This window comes from Anas acuta, chromosome 2 (assembly GCF_963932015.1).
Source record: "Anas acuta chromosome 2, bAnaAcu1.1, whole genome shotgun sequence".
Lineage (NCBI taxonomy): Eukaryota > Metazoa > Chordata > Aves > Anseriformes > Anatidae > Anas > Anas acuta.
Window position 1 is genome coordinate 71,868,519 of NC_088980.1, and position 21,102 is coordinate 71,889,620.

Sequence of the window (21,102 nt, forward strand, 5' to 3'; positions counted from 1 at the left end):
AAGCAGCAGGTATCTGGCTCAAATAAATCTTACTTCACCTTTAAATGATAATGCTATATGCTTTCTGTGAGACTTCTTTGCTGTGAGAATGGTTGTTCATAGAACAGGCTATAACTCTTGAAGTAAATAGGATACTAAGGATACAGGAAAGCAACATTGCTTTGGGGGTAAGCAGTTGCAGGCCTTTTTCCTTGGAGGGACATTTAAGTCACTTAAGCAGTGCTGTGCCGTTTAGTTGAAAACAAAGTTGATTTATTACTGCGAATAAACAAAATGAAAGAGTAGCGTGCACAAAAGTCAATAATTTAGTAGATATGGTGTCAAGACCACAGCAAGTAGAATTAAACTGTGACATTGTAGCCATGGTAAAAAAGCTGAAGTGATCAATAATTAAATTATTCAGCTTCAGATAAATGAACAAACAGATTTGCCTCAGATTTCAGGTCAGAACCTAGTCAAAGGATTCCTCATCCAGCTGATGGAAAATTATGTGGGTGTGAAATTCTGCTTGAGTAAATGATCTGATTACTCCATGTGTATCAGGTAGGGAGTTCTTCAGCATGGTAGCATGCAACTTGTGTCTAACCCAGTTTTGCTGAAAGTGAAGGATTGAGTATGGACCTCGTGCACAGCATGGTTAAAGTCCATGGCTGTGGAAACTTCTGTCTGGTTACAAGTGAGAAACATTATACTGCTTGTGTCAGCTCTATTTCTCACTTTCATCTTCTCCGCACATTTCATACATGGTGTATATTTGGAAGGTAAGATGGAGGCACAGGGCATTGCTAGTTCATGTAATTGCACAGTCATAAAGATCACTGGGAATCCTTATTGCTCTAGGAAATCCACAACAAAATAAGTTTTTAGGCCCTCCGTTCTGAAATTGGCAATATTTGTAGTAATGCCGTTTCTATATAATAATTAGGTCTTATAGCATTTACAGTCTTTCAATTTCTAACCATTTCTAGACAAATTTTCTGTAACATGAAAAGAAAAGGAAAGCTATAACACACTCAAAACCCATAACGGAGAAAAGAAATAATCTCCTAATCTCATGGTTTTCGTTTATGAAAGAAAAGCTTTCAGATTTTTTTTTCTGACTTATGTCTGTTTGGAGTACTTTCTGAATATGCTAGGGTAGCCTTACCGGCTAGGTTGGCTGACTTGTACTTCATAGAATGGCCTGCGTTGAAAAGGATCTTAAAGATCATCCAGTTTCAATCCCCCTGCTCTGGACAGGGTTGCCAACCACTAGAGCAGGCTGCCCAGAGCCACATTCAGCCTGGCCTTGAATGCCTTCAGGGATGGGGCATCCACAACCTCTCTGGGCAACCTGTTCCAGTGCCTCACCACCCTCTGAGTGAAAAACTTCCTCCTAATATCTAACCTAAATCTCCGCTGTCTTAGTTTAAAACCATTCCCCCTTGTCCTATCACTATCAACACATGTAAACAGGCGTTCCCCCTCCTGTTTATACGCTCCCTTCAAGTACTGGAAGGCTGCAATGAGGTCCCTGGAGCCTTCTTTTCTCCAAGCTAAACAAGACCAGTTTCCTCAACCTTTCTTCATAGGAGAGATGCTCCAGCCCTCTGATCATCTTAGTGGCCCTCCTCTGGACCTGTTCCAAGAGGAATCCGTCTTGTGCTGGGGGCCCCAGGCCTGCATGCAATATTCCAGGTGGGGTCTCACAAGAGCAACCGTTGTAACCACTACACCACTCAACTTTGTGTCATCTGCAAACTTGCTGAAGGTGCACTTGATTCTGTTGTCTATGTCATTGATAAAGGTGTTGAAGAGCACCAGTCCCAAGACCAAACCCTGAGGGACACTACTTGTGACCAGCCTCCACCCAGACACAGAACCGTTGACCCCAACCCTTTATCTGTGACCAGCCAACCAATTCTTTACCCACCTAACAGTCCATCCTTCAAATCTATACCTCTCCAATTTAGAGAGAAGAATGTGGTGAGGGACCATATCAAAGGCTTTGCTCAAGCCCAGGTAGATGATATTCATCATCCTCTCTCTGTCCATGAAATGTTCTTCACAGAAAGGAGACCATGGGAAGGACAAGTATATTCTCTTCTCATGGACTCAGTTTTGTAATTTATATCATTACCTGTTTACGAAGAAAGCATACTCTCAGACAGTTTATGAATGTTTAATATTTGAAATATACAGTTTACAGTCATGATCTTGAATTTTACAGGGACCAAAAATAGTCATGAAGATGTTAGTAATTTCAGTTAATGGGATTTTAAAAAGTCAATCAGAATACAATGGATATTTCAGCATCTATTTGATACGGGTTTACCTGAAGTACCAAATTTTCATCTCTATTCTTGATGTAGTTAAATAGTTACTGCAAGGCTTTCATTTTTTTTTTTTTTTTTTTCCAAAAGTCATGCTTTTCAGAGAACTAACTGTGGTCTGTTTCAGGGATAACGTTTAATTCTTTCTTTGAGTAGAAATGTTTTCTTCAACACATCAAGCGAAGCTAATTACTAATGTTCTTACATTGTTTCTAATACATGAAAAAAAAATAATTAAAAGATGTTTTGTATAAGTTTCTTCAACTTCAGTGCTATTCAATAATTTTCAAAATCTTCATTACAGACATATGATTTCCTTAGAAAGTGACCTTCAGAAAGAATGCCCCGGACACAAGTTACTCAATTTTTAGAATTAAGCAAATTACTATCGATTTCTACATATATATAAAATACATATATCGGTAAGTAAGGAACTAGAAAAGCTAGTCTAAATGCAGAGAAACTGTAAGAGGAGTGCTCCTAATACTTAGATTACCTTGTAAAAAAGGCTGCATCATAATGTACTTGAGTGATTTTTAAGTTGATTTTCTGCTTACTCTTTGCAAATAATCTAAAGTATGATCTTACTTTGAAGAACAACGGAAAAAATACATCTTCTTTAGTCTTAATGGCAGTTCTATCTGTTACTCTACTGATTCATAGAATCATAGAATACCTTGGTTGGAAGGGACCCACGAGGATCGTCGAGTCCAACTCGTGGCTCCACACAGTTCTACCCAAAAATCAGAATTTAGACCATATGACTGAGAGCATAGTCAAAGTGCTTCTTAAACTATGACAGGCTTGGTGGAATGACAACGTCCCTGGGGAGCCTGTTCCTGTTTGTGACCACCCTCTTGGTGAAGAACCTTTTCCTGATATTCAGCCTGAACCTCCCCTGTTGCAGCTTGACTCCATTCCCTCAGGTCCTGTCACTGGTCACCAGAGAGAAGAGATTAGCACATGTCCCTCTGCCCCATGAGGAAGCTGTAAACTACCATGAAGTCTCCCCTCAGTATCCTCTTTTCCAGGCTGAACAAACCAAGTGACCTCAGCCACTCCCCATATGTCTTCTAGGCCCTTCACCGTCTTTGTAGCCCTTCTCTGGACACTCTCCAATAGTTTCACATCCTTTTTGTACTGTGGTGCCCAAAACTGCACACAGTACTCAAGGTGAGGCCGCACCAGCGCAGGATAATCACTTCACTCAACCAGCTAGCGATGCTGTGCTTGATGTACCCCAGGATACAGTTGGCTCTCCTGGCTGCCAGGGCACGCTGCTGGCTCATATTCCACTTGCTATCAACCAAAACCCCCAGATCCTTCTCTGGGAGGCTGCTTTCCCCCAGTCTGTATGTATAGCCAGGGTTGCCCCTTCCCAGGTGCAGGACCCAGCACATGCTCTTTTTAAACTTCCTACGGTTGATGATTGCCCAGCTCTCCAATTTGTCCAGATCTCTCTGCAAGGCCTTTCCATCCTTGACAGAGACAATAGCTCCTCCCAGTTTAGTATCATCCACAAACTTACTCAAAACACCTTCAACTCCTACATCCAAATAATTTATGAAAACATTGAAAAGAACTGGCCCTAAAATGGAGTCCTGGGAGACCCCACTGGTGACTGGCCATCAGCCTGATGTAGCCACATTTACCATAACCTTTTGAGCCCTATCCATCAGCCAATTGTTCAGCCATCGTATTATGTTTTTGTTTAGCAGTATGCTGGACGTTTTGTCCTCTAGGATCCTATGAGAAACCATATTGAAAGCTTTACTAAAATCCAAAAAGATTACTTCAACTGGCTTCTCTTGATCAACAAGATGGGTTATCTCATCATAAAAGGAAATTAAATTTGTTAAACAGAACCTACCCCTTATAAAGAGATTAGCACATGTCCTCTCTGCCCCATGAGGAAGCTGTAAACTACCATGAAGTCTCCCCTCAGCATCCTCTTTTCCAGGCTGAACAAACCCAAGTAGGATGCATTGTCCCCCAGATGCATTTCAGTAACTCTCAGGATAATCTTCTCCATAATTTTACCAGGCACCGATGTGAGACTGACAGACTTGTAGTAATCGGGGTCTTCTTTCTTGCCTTTCCTGAAAATTAGCACAACATTGAAATATTCTGATGCATTTTATCCCCATCTGATATTGCAGTTCAGCAAGAATTGATTTAAGTTATACACTACTAGCAAAACATGAAGAAATAATATTTTAATACACAGTTATGTTTTGTTTGTTTGTTTAGATTTTTGTTTGTTTTCTCTTTAATTATCCTTTTAGTCAGAGCATTTATCCAGGACAAGGTTTCAGATTTTCAGATTCCTTGAGCTGCCTCTCTCCCTGCTACATTTCAAGCCCCAGGAGAAATAGTCTGACACCAATGTGTGAGTTCTAATACTGAATTATGTGAAAGAAGTCAATATTCCTCCTTTACAGATGAGAAGGAAATAGAGGTTCATTTGGACAACATTTCCAATGAGGCAAACATTTAATTCCTGGCACAAAATTCATGTACAGTGCTGCCAAGAGCAGATCAGAACTGACATAAGAATATAATGATTGTGCTGTGAGATATCAACGATCTATCTAGCCTTGTAGCCTCTCCAAGTGTGCCAAATCTAGGCAAGAATATAGGAATGAAACAAAGTAAGTACATTTGATACATACCAGAGTATGTATCCTTGGAGGAAAAATCAAATTAGTTTTGCAACATTTACAGACTATTATTGTCTTCTGTCTCCTGTGTCTTTTATTCTAGTTCATCTATCCATCATGCGAAAGAAAAAAAAAATTTTTTTTTTTTTTAACTGCCATCATCTATTTTCATCTGGCTTTACTTAATTCTTGTTTTGAAAGAAAGGTCAACTTTTTTTTTTTTTTTTTTTTTTTTTTTCCCACACTATCCCTTGTGGCCATGTTGGCCTCTTTTGTATCTCTCTTAATCACCTGTTCCTGCATTTCCACTGTTTACTGCACAGAAGCTGTTACAAGTCACTCTTGTCATCGTTATTCTGTACCTCCTCTGAGATTCCTTTGAATCTTTTTTTTAGATGGAGGGTATGAGTACCCAGAAATGGATACTGTATTCAGGATGGTACTGAAACATGTAATCATAGTGAGGCATAAATCCCATTGTTTCCTGTTTATTTATATATTTATTTCCCTCTTGATAGTTTCTAGCTTCAAATTGATTATTTTAACAGCTTCTGAACAGTAAACCAACATTTTTTTTTAATCTATCTGCTATAGTTCCATTTTTTTTGTATGAGCTAGGTTAGTTGAGAGTCCATTGTTTTGTCAGTTACATTAGGTTTGATTTCCCCTATCCAACATAAACCATTTTACATTTATCTACACTGATTTTCATCTGCCAGTATTGAAAAGTGTTTCTGTAGTTCTTCCTTGAGTCCCCATCTAGCTTTAGGAAGCCTAGTATCAATAACAAATCTTGTCACATTATTCGCCCCTTTTGAGAATATATTGAATCACACAGGTTCCCTTAGAGATCTCTGCAGGATGCTACTGGTAACCTCCCTACCTTGAGAAAATAAATCATTTTCTCCTGTCATGTCTTACCAATCTTTTGATTAATTATTTATACACTAAATAATTAATGTACCATGACACTGTCTGGAGAGGTCTTCAAGAAAAGTACTAAGAGCAAGGCAATTTCCACAGTCTGTGGAATGGAGTAAGTCATGTTACTACTCTTGGCCCAGACGAGCTAAGATGTTTCCTCAGGTATCTAACAGAGCACAGAGAATAGTTTCTGGTTTATAGTACAAAAACCTTCTTTTGACTATACACAGACTATTTGGCTGATGCACTGACCATGATCTATTAACTAGTTGTACTGCTCTGTGTAGGAAAGTATTTTTTGTGCCGCTAAAAGTAAGAGTCTATTAATTCTTTTTTTTTTTTTTTTTTTTTTTCTGCAAAGCAGACAGGATTAACATTAATCCTGAATTAATTTAGGATTTAGATTAGTGGTCTGGATGTTCCTAGAAAACGAGGTGTCTTAAAATAAAGGTGTTTCTAGAATTCATGTGTTATGCACCATGACTCTATGATTAGTAGCATAACAGTTAAGTTAAAACAAAACTACAAAAGGAAGAAGATAACATGCTCTCTTAATGGTATGTAATCACAGAATCACAGAATGATTGAGGTTGGAAGGGACCTCTGTAGATCATCTAGTCCAACCTCCTGCTCATGCAGGGCTCCCTAGACTATATTATCCAGGACCGTGTACAGACAGCTTTTGAATATCACCAGGGCAGGGGACTCCACAACCTCTTTAGGCAAGGTGTTCCAGTGCTCAGTCTTTTGTAAATAGATTGCCATGCATGTTTAGTGAATGAAAATAATTATTTACCATGCAAATATGTGTTTTGCAGGAGAAAAAGTAAGAATAGATGTCAGCCCTTTGATCCAAAAATATATGTTTTATGAAGAATGTTTGATGAGAAAAAAAAAGTATGTCACTACAAATGAAGACATAAATAACTATACCATGTCTTTTTGCATCATTTTTGTTTATGTTAAAATATCAAGTTGAACATGGTGCATATTCCAGAACAATATCTGTTCCATTACCTAAAATGTTCTCTAGTTCAAGAAGTGAAAGGCAACAGAAACATGAACATTCAGTTTTGAAAGTATATCACAATGTTGGTGCCATTTAATGTTGTGATGTTCTGACACATATTAAAGTTTACTATGGACCTGTAAGAATCTGAAATTAGTTCAAGCTGGTTAGTCTGTGCCTTCCGTTCTCCATAAAATAAATCAATAGGATAAAATTATTTGTAAAACAATGTAGAACCATGCCACTGCCAGCCACTGTCATATGCCATAGCACCACAGTGAAGTGTTGCACTTCACTGTTCACTTTATTGTGGTTCCCAAATAATTGAAGTCTTTTAATATTTATTTTTTAAAAGGGATATACTATGTTATGTAATTTTCTATTTTTAAGGTCACAAAAACATATATGTCTAACTCTTTTAAAGTTTATTAATACCTTAGCAAAGCCTATTTAATTCAATGCAAGGAACTGGAGATGAGTTTCTTCAGTTAGTTTTGTGGTCAAACATAGAATCTTGTATACCTTGTCTAAAAACTTTGTATAGAAACATATACATGTATACCACATATATATCTATGAAGGGGAGGGTGGGGAAGGGAAGGGTAAGGGATGGGTAAGAGGAAGGGGAAGGGGAAGGGGAAGGGGAAGGGGAAGGGGAAGGGGAAGGGGAAGGGGAAGGGGAAGGGGAAGGGGAAGGGGAAGGGGAAGGGGAAGGGGAAGGGGAAGGGGAAGGGGAAGGGGAAGGGGAAGGGGAAGGGGAAGGGGAAGGGGAAGGGGAAGGGGAAGGGGAAGGGAAGAAACCTAGGTAGAGTATGAGTATTCCACAGTCACACTGTCTTGTGAAACAGAGACAGTATGAAGTCAAGAGTAAATTTTTTTCTTTGAATTTATTATAAAGGCCTCAACTCTTTTACACCACTTTCTAATCCTATGATTATTCTCACTTTATTTAGCCAACTAAAATGTTGGCTATTATCCAAATATTTAGACATTATTTATTAAAGTGCCTAAGGCCTCATTTAATGAAGTAGGTATGGCAACATCATATATATATATATACATACATACATACATACATATATATATATATATATATATATATATATATATATAAATTTATCTGGGTATCAAAGGAGGGATAGGTCAAACTGACCTGGAGAAACACTTGTCTTTGCCCTAAAGGGTTTCTAGACAGCTAGTTTCAAAAGGATTCCTAAACTTCAGGATTCTTAAACTTCAGAAAGTTTAGTCTGAAGCTTTGCTATTTTCAGAGCCCTAACCATTGATGACATAGATATTTATTAGAAACCATTTGTGGTAGCTCAAAATTTTTTTCGAATCGAGCTAAATAAAACAGAGTTCATATGTCCAAAGGACAGAATGTGACTCTCATTTGATAATTGTTACATTACAGAAGACTGCCTCTTTGAGAAATAGGAAAATAGGGATGTTTATAATCCAGAAGAGATTTTCTGGCTAATTTTCAAACATACACTGCTAGAGCACTTTTCATTACTTACTACTATTCCTTGTACAAGATTTATGTGAATCTTTTCTACCACATGCTTTGATGGTTGCACCTTTGGCAGACCTGTATAAGATGAGAGCTGTCAGTAGGGAAGATTCTATAATTAGAAAAGTACTCCTGTTTTACAGACAGAAAACTTGGATAAAATTGAAAAGGTCTTTCTTTGGTTCCCTGGCAAATTTTTGCTGTAATAGTATATTTTTTGTAGTAGAATTTTCTTCCACAGTTTAAATAAATGTCCTGGTTTCAGTTAGAACAGAATTAATTTTCTTCCTAGTAGCTGGTGGAATGCTGTGTTTTGGCTTAGGATGAGAAGAGTGCTGATAACACCCCGATGCTTTAATTGTTGCAGAGCAGTGCTTATACTAAGCCAAGGACATCTCAGCCTTTTGCTCTGTCCTGCCAACGGGCAGGCTGGGGGTGCAGTAAGAGCTGGGAGGGGACAGACCCAGGACAGGTGACCCAAACTAGCCAAAGGGGTATTCCATACCATCTGACATCATGCTAAACAATATATAGGGGTGGCTAGCCGGGGGGAGGGAGCCGGACTGCTCGGGGTTAGGCTGGGCATCGGTCAGCGAGTGGTGAGCAATTGCATTGTGCATCACTTGTTTGTACATATTATTATTATTTCCCTATTATCACCATTGTATTATTATTGTTATTATTGTTATTATTATTGTTATTATTATTTTCCTGTCTTATTAAACTGTCTTTATCTCAACTCATGGGCTTCACTTTCCATTTCTCTCCCCCGTCCCAGAGAGGGAGGGGAGAGGGTGAGTGAACGGCTGCGTGGTGTTTAACTGCCGGCCGGATTAAACCACGACAGTCTTTTTGGCGCCCAACGTGGGGCCCGAAAGGTTGAGATAACGGCAGATCTGACCAGAGTGTGTTAAACTAAAATTGGTGTAAGGATTAGACCTGCTTAATAGTCACTTGTCATAATGCTGATTGCTTTAATCTCAACTCTGTTTTCCAAATTGAGTATTATAGTACATTATTTTCCGTATTTGCTCTCTGTCGTGTTGTTTATCCTCTCCGGGCCCTGGTTTCAGATCATTATGGTACTGTGTGTTGTAGCAATGGCTTATGAGACAATGAAATATCTGGTCATGACTCTAACTTGTTATTTGTATTCAGTAACATCGTCGACTCTGTACTTTGGAAACTGTATCTTGGAAACTATTAGCAATTATACCTATTGTTTTTTTCCATTAGGGAGTCAATCTGTGGAGGGGAAAGGGGAGGATATTTTTTCTTACTTGCTTACTCTCCCTTTCTCCTTCACCACCCCTGTATCCTCCTGGATCACTCTGCCTTCTCCCTCAAAAACCATTAATTTATTTACCATTATTTATTTATTGTCGTTAAACCACGACAATAAATAAATAGTGAATATAAGTAAGATGCTAGTAACAAAGTTAATTTCACAGTACATACCTTAAGAAATACAGGTGTTAGCTAATTTAGGAAGAAAATGGTTTAAATGCTTTCATTTTTTAAAAGTGTCAAGGAATTTTTGTACAATGATTTTTATATCAGTCATTATTCTTACAGATTCTATATATAAAAAAAGAAATATCAGCATTTAGATTTAAATGGTTGATAATTTGAAAAGTATAAATTTCACAGTCAATGATTGTCTAGTGTTTTTAACAGTCGGATTACTAAACCTGCAGTATGTAATTTTATTTTCAAATGTGTTGCTGTTGCCTTTTCGCTACCACATATATTCAAATATACTTCATATAAAAGTCTCTAATGTTCTTTTCCTGTCAGAGTAAAATATTTGAGATGACTTAAAAATAGAGAGACATGTTTTTGTTTTCTAGGATATAGAATTTGTGAAACCTTTTTTTTTTTTTTTTTTTTTTTTTTTGTCGTTTGTTTGTTTTTTCCTTCTTTTTCTGATGTCTTGTAGGATTTGTTTTATATCTTAGAGATACCATCATTATCTTTGACATCTAGTCAGTGAGAGGCCCTTATATTCTCCTAGCATCCTTGGATTTAACATGTGGTTAGATATGTTTTTCATTTTGTATGTATATGTGGCTGATTATGTTTATTATATGTATATGTTTATGTAGCTGATTATAATGTTGCTTCTATCAGTCTGTACAGAGGAAAATGACCTATTGCATATGGTACCTGATGAGCTGACTGTTTTACTGTATTTATTAGTGAGAAATACAACTGCAATGGTTAACTATCCGTGAGTAAGAGTTATGCTGAGAAAGTAGAAGAATGTATTATTACAATACATTCTGAAACTTCAGAATTTGTGGTTAGTACAGTAAGAAAAGGAATTAGCCAAAAGTGTCAGAGACTGAGGCAACTCACATATTTCTATTTTATAGTGATTCCCCCTGAGCTGATGAGTGGGAGAAGAGGAAGATCCATTCCCACAATTTTCTGCAAGACAGTCGTCAAACTGTATTTGTAGACGGGTCAATGGGATGATCTGCTGAATCTCAGTGACAGCCCGTAAAGCCCTCTTAGACATGACAGAACTTCCAGCAAAGATTTAGTACAAATTTTCCATAGTTCAGTTGTACTTGAAACTGTCAGAAACCCTTAATTGTACGTAGATGCTGTGCTTGAATGCTGAGCCTCCCTGTGCCAGCACATAGAAAGCAATAGCATTTGCCCCACAGAGTGAAATTCCAGAGGAAGAAAATGAAGAATCAGTGTCCTAGTGGCTATGGTGCTCAGGCATCACTGTTCAATTTTGGGAAAGAGAGCTTTTGAATCCCTCATATTCGGTGCCTTTGCCTTAACCCAGAAGCCACATTATTACATACTGAAACAGTGCAGTATTCCTGATTTTTCCACTATATATATAAATATATATATTTAATGTTTTATGTGATGGAAAACAATAGCTATTAACAACATCTATAAATTAATTTGAGGTTTGTGAGATCTTCTAGCTGGAATTACTTGGAATCATTAGTTGTTATAAGAAGTGAGAATCAGGTATAATTTGTTGTACCAGAAGGCAATACTGAAGCTCAGAGTTTGTAACTTTGAGACAAATATTTTTTAATTTCCTGATGCAAATGGAAAATGACTTCTATTAACATATAGTTAGTTTCGTTGTGAACTCTATTTCTTTATGTATTGAAGTGAATTCTTGGATAAAATATGAAATTGGAAAATCATGTTTCTTAGGAGAGAAATGTTTAACTCATGGTGTTTTTATTTCTCTTTTCTGTTTTACTCTGTGTTTGTAAACTGAATTTATGAACTTGCAGTAAAGTAGGTTGAATTCTCTGATATTTACAGTACCCAAGAAATCCAACCTCAGCAGTTCAGTCATGAATCTTTCACATTTTGTATAATTTAGTCATCAGTGTCTCAATTTCTTGATTGATTGTCCAGTATTCTATTATATGTTATATTAGGTTTATAAATGAGATCTTAGATCACTGTGCACAGTGTAATATAAGTTTTTCAATTTTGATTGCAGTAGTCAGAAAATGCTACATAAATCATTTTCTCACACCCTGCAAATCAAGTGATATTTTCCCTCTTGAACTGTAAACAAAAATCTATCACCATAAAAAAAACAAATTGCTTTAGTAACATTGGTGTAAACTGGAGCACGTCCAATAACTGTGGGCTTCAGACATAGCAAGACCAGCTTGTAGCTTTAGCACTTTAATAATGATAACAATGGTAATGATGATGACAATAAAATAAAGAGAATACAGTACTTATACCAGGAGAAAAAACAGTCTGGGTGGGGGTGGTGATAGAGAGGGTTCTCAAATTTGGGACCTTGATTACTTCTTTTTATGTTGGGGGCTGAGGGTTGGGGCATTACGGGCTTGGAGAAAGCTTCAGAGCAAAACTCTAGTGTCTAGTTTAACTGGTTTTAATAAATTTATTTTTCCACTCTTCTAACACTCAGAGACTTTTAATGTAAAATGATAGAATGATAAAATGATAAAATGTAAAATGATAGATGTGCTTTGTTAATAACAGGCAGATGTGGAAAATCTACTGTAAATATTATGCTCATATGTGTTTCCTTCACTTCATCATCTCATGATGATTTCAGTTTTAAGTGGATTTAAGCAGCATACATAATTCACAAAGTAAATGAGATGAGTAGTTGGTATGCAAGTAAGATTTAGCAAATGGCTACAAGTAAAGATAAAGTGTATGAACTGAGATTGCATGCCTTGGATACTGGTATAGGGTTTGTTTCAGCAAGTCTTATACTCAGCGGTGATTGCATTCCTGTTTCCGTCAATGGGCCTGATTCTACATTCATTAGTGGCATTTAATACCCTACATTGTATGTAGCTTCTTGTGAAATTAAATCTGTGTAATTATTCACTATGAGTATGGCTAATGAATTTCAGCCCAGTGGGATTATTTTGAGAGAACCTATAATTTGTTGATGTATTGACACTGGTATTGCTTGCTTTCTTCCATCTGTATCTCAGTTTAACCAAGACTTTTACATGTCTCACTGTAATAAATTTGTGAAAATAAGAGTCAAAAACTTCCAAGTCAAACAATTGAAGTGACAGAATATGACAAAGGAAGGATGAAGGAATCATTTCTTTACAGGGAGTTGAAAGTTATTAAATATCTATAGTATATTAAGCAGTACTATGAAAATTCCTGTTCATGATTCTAGATTCTCTATACATTCAAAATGGAATCACTTTCTACTGATGTCCCTAGTTTTAGTACTGTTCTCAATATATTACCATATAATAAATTTTGAAACTGTATCAAGCATAAGAGTTTATATTCGATGTCCAGAAGGATACCTTAAAAAACTTATATTGTAACTTCTGTAGGCAAAGTTGTAATGTTCAGATTGGGAAGATGATACAAACATTCATAATGTAAAAGGTTAGCATGAATTATCAAAAACTGTGATATATGCTCTAACCCTGCCGCAGAAGTGTTCAGGAAGGTATCTCTGCTTGAAACATGCGGCTGGTAGTGTGAAGGATTGCAGTGTGAATATTTGTACTTGTTCCTTTGGGCCCCAGCCTTCTGATCCTAACCAAAAAGAGTGTATTCGTTTTCCCCTATACAGCATATAATCCTTTTGTACAATTGTTTTTCCTTCTGCAGGCACATCTCATTATAAAACATACGTTTCAGTGTTAGGTGGGAGCAAGTAGGAAGAGACAGTGTAGGAAGAAGGCAAATGATAATGATGGTATTCTTGCCTTTATCTGTATATAACTTTCCTTGTAATGCTGATGCTGCTTTAACCTTTAAGCAAATGTTAATTGAGACTGCATCAAAGAAAATATTTTGTTGAAACAGGCTAATGTGTATTTATTATAAATATAGTAACTATATAATTAAGAATTATTATATAATTTGTTGCACGTTAGTTGACAAGTATAATTTAAAGGATGACTTTATACAACATATAAATTTCATAGATATATTCTGAACTTACAAAATGGTATTTTAATGTGGCAAGTGCCTCATTTAGTTATAAAAATACCTATAAATAATTCTTACAATATAAACAAAATATATTTTAATAGTATTTCCTCTTTCTGTTATTTTTGTATCTATCATTATTTCTGTCTACTTAACACTGTAATAAGTAGAACAGTATAGTTTATAAGATGTTTTCTACTTCAGTGAGCATGTCTTTAATTAGATGTCTGCAGTGCAAAATGAGAGGAATATACCAGTATATATTTTGAATACAAGTTAGAACAATCTTTCAATTAAAAATTTACAAAGAAAAGTGAGCGAGAAAGGTCAAAAATATACCTCAAGGAAAAAATAATGTTCTAAAAGAATAGTCTGTGGCCTTTGCAGTTAAAATGTCTCTAAGTATGTCACTTGTACTCCTGCAAAGGATACCATTGTCCATGGAGCCAAATATCATACCACCACAGGGCCAAGCCTCTCAGGTCACATATTTTAAGTGTAAACTCATCCCTCTAATCCCTTCCTGGAGATGTTTTCCCACCACTTACTTTAATGCCCTTCAGAGGTATTTGTGACTGAAGTCACAGCTTTGCCATTGCATATGAACCTACTTCTAGGGCTGTAGTGAGAGAGTAGGAAATAGTGCAAGATCCTGGAGAACTGGGTCTCTTCCCTGGTAACTCATAACATGGTGGGGACATGTTCCCTGCATGAGAGGAGTATCAGAAAACATACTGTTGCACAAAGTAATAGATTTGTTAAAGTTTCCTCTAATTTTACAGGAAGAATTATTCAAGGACAATGTTCATACTTGTCATACTTCGTCTTTTTTTCCCCACACATAATAAAAAATACTTTGTAGAGGTACATTATTACCATTTTCTATCCAGCATGTACCTATTTGGAGAAAAAATACATCAGCATTATGTTCTTAAAGAATACAATATGGCAAAATAAATAAATAAATAAATAGATAGATAGATAAATTATCGTGCTCATTATGGTAAGCAAGAAATGAGAACATTTTAACTAAGGAAGAAAAACTGCTAGGCTACTTTTAGGATCCCGTACTTTTTTTTTTTTTTTTTTTTTTTTTTTCTGTGAGAGTGAGATTTCTTTTAATTTAATATATCTCTGTATTTGAATCAAGGAGTTTGGAAGCAATGCTTGTATGTAAGGTCATCGTATTTGAATTTCTAAATACCTACTGACAGCTGTAGTTTTTGGAAAGGAATTTAGTTTGAAACAGCTGATATCACTGTGAGTACAAAATAAAAGAGTTCTGCCACAGGCAGAAATATATATTAAATAATAAACCAAATTGATTACTATCATATATTTACAATTCTGTGAAGTTTATGCTCTTAAGATGATTTCAATTGAAAGTAGTGATAATGTTAGTGACAACTACAAGACAATAGCAATAATATGTAGTCTGGTTGTAGACCACTTCAGAAATAAATCAGGGTATGGGGAGACAATTATTCAATATTTTGGTTTAGGTCTCAAATTAAAGTTTTCACATTGTGTAATTTTCTTAAAAATAAATAAATAGTTTAAATAAATAAAGAAGTCCAAAATATATGTAAAAAAATGTAATAATGCAATTAATTTTCCTCTCTTCCTTTTCTTATCGTGCATATATACAGTCATCTTTGCTAAGTTAGTGAATAGGTGGGAAAAGTACTATTAGATATTTCATTGAGTCTAAGAAGTTCACAACTGTAAATCATAAAAAATACTCCTAACTAATATTTTGACTCTAAGATCAAAGTAAGGCATCGGCTTTAATATAGTTGCCTAACTTAAATATGCACATGTTGAAGAATCATGTTAAAATAAATACATTTCATGCATTTTTTCTTCTGTTGTTAGCAATAGCAGGATTCTACTTTCTCTGTTTTTCCACAATTTTTTTTCATTAAGGAAAAGACATCTGACTAATTTTAATATGATTTTTTTGGGGGGTGGAAAGTGCAAGATTAGTGGATTAATCCATTTTTGTTAGGGTAGTGTCCTTGTGGTGGAAAATATAAATGATTAGAATTTATTGTTTTGAAGTCAAATATCTTATTTTTGAAGAGCATTATGGAAGTCTTTTCTTGTTCTTTTGTGTATTTGAATACACATATGAGTGTACATTGCTAGCTAATGGTTATATAGTATGTTATTTATATTTTAACAATGAAAAATGCAGTAGCTAGTCAAGATCTGCTGAACTTTACTTTCTAAATACTAGACCCCTAGAAAAGCATCTTTTCAGATGCTTTTATCTTTCATCTTTTAGTTTTATAATCTATATCTCATATGCCTAATTATATTGGTTAATTGAATTGCTTAATTGTTTATACATGATGTTTGTTTGTTTAATTACTTGAAATATATGTCACAAAAATAAATAAATAAATAAATAAAAAAGAATCAAAGAGATGAGATCTGCCTGGAATGTCTCCCTTGTTTATTTTGCTAATTTCTCACTCTATAGAGAGTCTCTGTTTCTTACCTCCTAAGAAGGTTTTCCCATTTTATAGGTGGCATGTAACATCGTTTGCGGAGTGACTCATAATTTCTTATTTACGATAAAACATGCATTTGTCCACTGTGAGGATTTGGTTTATATTAAACACTCCAGTGTTTATATATGTTTATATATGAAACACTCCAGACTGTTTCAGCACAGGCAGGATTTCCCTAGCCATTGTATTAACACCAGTTTTTCCTTTTGTCTCTATGGAAATCTACAGGAATCTTTACGGGAAATGAACACGAACAATTTAGTTATACCATTTGTCTTTATAATGCCTCATTAAGTTTTACACTTTATGTGTCTGTTGGTGGGACAGGTACCTGATGTTTTCTTGCTGTTTGTTAGACATGTAACTTCCTAGAGCAGACAGTCATACTCTCACCATGATGGTGTTCAGTGAAAGCACGGGGAAAATCAGAGGCCGCTTTCTTTTGTTATCCGTCTCTGTAGATGTTCAGAGAATGAACAGGTACAGACTCTAAGCTCAATGAGAATATGTTTGAGAAACTGGGAGTATAAATTATGGAGATTTTTTTTTTTTTCTTGGTAGTAAAGAAGTAAAGCTCCAAAATACAGATTAAAGCTTTGCAGGACAAACATTATTATCTAATCACTTTTATTCATCTTTTCATGAGTTAAGTAAAATTAATTTAATACAGAATATAAGGCATTTTTTTGGTTTTAAGGAAACAGGTTCGATTTTTTATCTGAAATAATATTAATCACTCACTACTCCTTGAAGGAAACTTTTATACTCTAATTCTTCCCTTGAGTGGAACACGAACTTTATAGTCTACTTTCATTTATAAAAGTTCTTTCTATTTCTGTTTGTAGAATTTCATTTTCATGAAGAAGTAGAACTGGATGTAGATAAGCACTGCCTTTTTTCAGTATTTTTTCTTAGGAAAATAAATTGTTCACAGAATTAATTTCATTAAAATATTTCTAATTGAATCTCAATTCACAATGTTTTCTCCCATCATTCTTTCTTTTTCTCCATGGGGGAAGAGTGGGCAAGGGTGAGGCAAGAGGGGGCCATTTTCTTGAAACTGTGATGTGTTGTTAAGCTCCATTTGCCGGTCTTGGTCTTATCACTTCAGAAAGATGCTTAATTTCCATTTGACACTGTAAAGAAAAGTAAACCTATGGGCATCTTGTAAGAACTGGTAATGTCACCATTTCATGTTTAAGATGGAGACAAGCAATTCATGTTTTCTCATGGAAATTAAAATCAACGGGACCACTATTCTGTTCAATCTTGCTTCAAAGTTTGGTTGAACAGCCAGAGAGGTGGGATGGATCTTTTCTTTCAAGTGCTTATTGATCATTGCAATGAGAAATCCAGCCCAACATATAGCTCCACATGTGACAATAAAAAGGGGAAAATCACTCAGCTGCACATTTTGACAGTGACCTCAGCAGACCAGTATGTTCCTGTGTGTTAAAGAGAGTGCCAAAAACTAGTCCCAGATGCCTGCCCAATGCCCTGCCACAACAATGGGTCATATTAGTTCTACAAAGTGAGGAACCATTATTTGATGTAGCTCAGGTTTTGTTCACATTGGAACATCCTCCATCTCCGTGTGCTTCCAAGTGTTTTCATTCTGTAGCTTGGTCATTAGGTTAGATGGCATAACTGTTATAAATTGCCACTAGGATGCTATTATAATTAAAAGATTTTATTTAATATTTTTTTTCTCACTTAGTGGAAGCAGAATAGAACATTAGTTCTATTACTGTATACATTTTGAATTGTTTTAGTATATTGATTTACAACAACTATTCAATATATTCAATATTCAATAAATATATTCAATATACTTAGAGCAATGCTTTAGATGTGAATAAAGGGTTTTCTCATTGCTACAGATGAAACAAAAAATAAGGGGAGCAGCCTCATTACTAGAGGTAATAAGTACTCTACAACACAAATTTACTCATTGCTCTTAATTTCCTTATCAGCTTTTCAAAACATCTCCAAGCACATTTATTCAACATTTGGAAGACATAAGGTTCATCTCAGCTTCCTCTATGCTCAGAGACTGTCTGTTTGTTTGTATGGGTTATAAATTTGACCCAGTCTCAGATAAGGGTTTTTAAAGTGGTTTCAAAAATATTTGCTGTACAATTTTTAAATATTTTATTTAGTATAATGAGATATATTAATGTCCAATAGTAAGGCCTAAGACTTAAACAGGTGAAATTTGATGATTTTTCAGAAATTTGTTAGCTTAAGCTGGACAGAATAGTCATTCAAAGGTTTTTATTCCCTATTTGCATGAGTATTCAAGTACATAAAACATAAATACTGCAGTTTGAAAACTTGCAGTTCTTCTTCTTATTATGATACTACTCTGAAATTAACTTTATTTAACACTAATACTTTCAGAAAAACAAAAATGCTGCAAACACTTCAAAATCAATTAATTGCAAATTTAAGTGAATATCCACCAGAATTTGTTTGTGGTATTCTCCTAATACCAAGCATTTGTATTATTTTACACATGCAGCTTTCCAATTTATTTATTTATTTGTGGCTTGGCTGTAAAAACCCTCAGTTGAGGATCCATATGAACAGAACTCTACCTAAACTATGTAGTTCTTACTTTGGTCCACACTTTCACATGACTGAGAAACAGACTGCACTCAAATAATCATCTTTGTCTATTTTCCTTTTTAAACTTATGCCTCTGTTTCAAGGTTCAAGCCAATGCTTGAAACTGCTAGTGGGTAGATACTTCAAGAGCTGGTGTACAGTAGGCATTCAATATACACATCTGAGAGACAAAAATGAAAACTCTTGTTTTATTTCAGCAAGAGACTGGATAACAATCAGAGCAAGTATTACTAGAGGGCAAAGTGTCAGAAAAGCAATCAGCAGATGAGCAGATAAAATGGTGGTGGAACAGTACTGCATATCAGATGAGTCTGTGAGGTGATGATCAAGAAAGGCTAGGAAAAGATAGAATGGATATGAAGAATAATTCTGTCATTGGCTCCCCTAAATGGCTTGCTGTACTTGATACAAAACTGCTGAGGAAAAACAATTTGACTGTATTGTAGGAAAAATTACATTTGCCACAAAAAAACAAAACAAAACATAACAAAACACCTTCAGAACTGTATTGTGTTGTATTGCCATGTACATTTTGTCATTTGCTAAAATGATCTTCATTAGGTGAACATGACATTACTTGAACTATTTCCTAGTCTCAGAAATATGTAAAGCCTTACATGACACAGATCATTAGTACAAAGGAAAACTACTCAGTAAAAGCAGTCTTACAAATTTTAAATAAATTTTAAAATAATCTTAAATGATCAATTTTAGAAAAGGTATTTTAAAGAGCCCAAACATTGTCTTTTCAAAAACTCATACCTGTTTTTCTTTAAAAATGTGAAAATAAATAAAACACTTTGATTCTTTCCAGAAGTTCACATTTTTTGCTGACTTCAGGCTGAAATTGTTTGTAGTTTTGCCTATCCCAATACTCAGTTCTTTACATTACCTTGTCAGAACCATGGGTGAGTGAAGTCAGACTGAATGAGTATGTGCTGCCGAACCTTTGTCTGGAAACAAGTATGCTTAGGTTGATGATACATCTTATTAAAGTGTTGTTTTCTTGATAGTTCACATTCTCACTGGAGATATGAAATGCCCAGGTTCCAGATCTTGTCCCAGTAAATTTTTCCCAATTGAAGATGTCAGCAGGAAAGTTTAATGACAGCCTGGCAGTTAATGCAGTTCTCTGGGCATCAGTACTGTGGCTTCAAATTCTGTCAGAGGAGGTCATTCAGTAGAAGACTAATATCTTGGCTATATATCCTACCCTGTACTTATTGAGTGAACAGATGGAGGAAAGACAGTTTCTTCTTACCTGAAAATGTAGTTCATACCCTCCTATTTTTCTCTAACAAAAGTTATACCTCAAGTCAAACCTTATTCTAAGAAAGACTGCAGAATATAACAAAATAAAGAAATATTAACAATGTAGAATGTAAAGTAAGACCTATTTATTGTTTTAAAATTAGTATTACAGAAATATAGCTTGGTTTTAATTATTGGACATGCTCTCAGTTATTTAATAACTGTTGGTTCCATTTTAGTTAGCAGTGTTTTATGCATTTATTAAAAAAAAAAAAGGGGGGGGAAAAAAAGTGAAGTTTCCTGCTGCGTCTTCTTCAGCCATAGCACAACAGTATTTTGGAGGAATATTTGTAGCTTGAAAAAATAGTATAGAGAAGAAGTTGCCTTGGGCTTGGCTTGTTGTCTTCATGCTTGGCATGCCTCTTGCAGCTCTCCTGCTACAAAGGAGCCTGAGGAAGTTGACTAGTGCAATCTAAGAAACATGAAATATAGGTTTACCTTAAAAAAAAAAAAAAAAAGGAATAAATAAAAATTAGTATTACTATCTGCCTAGCTTTTGTTTTTGTTTTTGTTTTTGTTTTTGTTTTTGTTTTTTTCCTTCCTCCCCTAGAGGAAAAAAATCTATAAAGCAGTAACAATTGATTTTATGATTTTACTCTTAAAGATGTGCTTGATGTTCATTATCAATATATGCAAGAACACATCAATGTGCAGAGTCATTTAGAAACGCATCTCTTACTTTCAGTTTGCAGTTAATAAAAGTGACTTATTAGTACACAGGGCAGGATAAAGTATTCTGCAATAAATATACTTAAAATATATTCACCTTCATATTTTACAAACATTA

General features: G+C 35.3%; 1 long non-coding RNA gene across 2 annotated transcripts in view; it reads left to right on the top strand.

Annotated features, from left to right (window-relative positions):
• Positions 1 to 8,670: 8,670 nt before the first annotated feature.
• LOC137850609 (uncharacterized) overlaps positions 8,671 to 21,102 on the top strand; it is a 46,880-nt gene continuing 34,448 nt past the window's right edge. For both annotated transcript variants that reach the window (XR_011092670.1, XR_011092671.1), the window contains exon 1: positions 8,671 to 9,017. This is a non-coding gene — a long non-coding RNA (uncharacterized lncRNA). The remainder of the gene's footprint in view (positions 9,018 to 21,102) is intronic.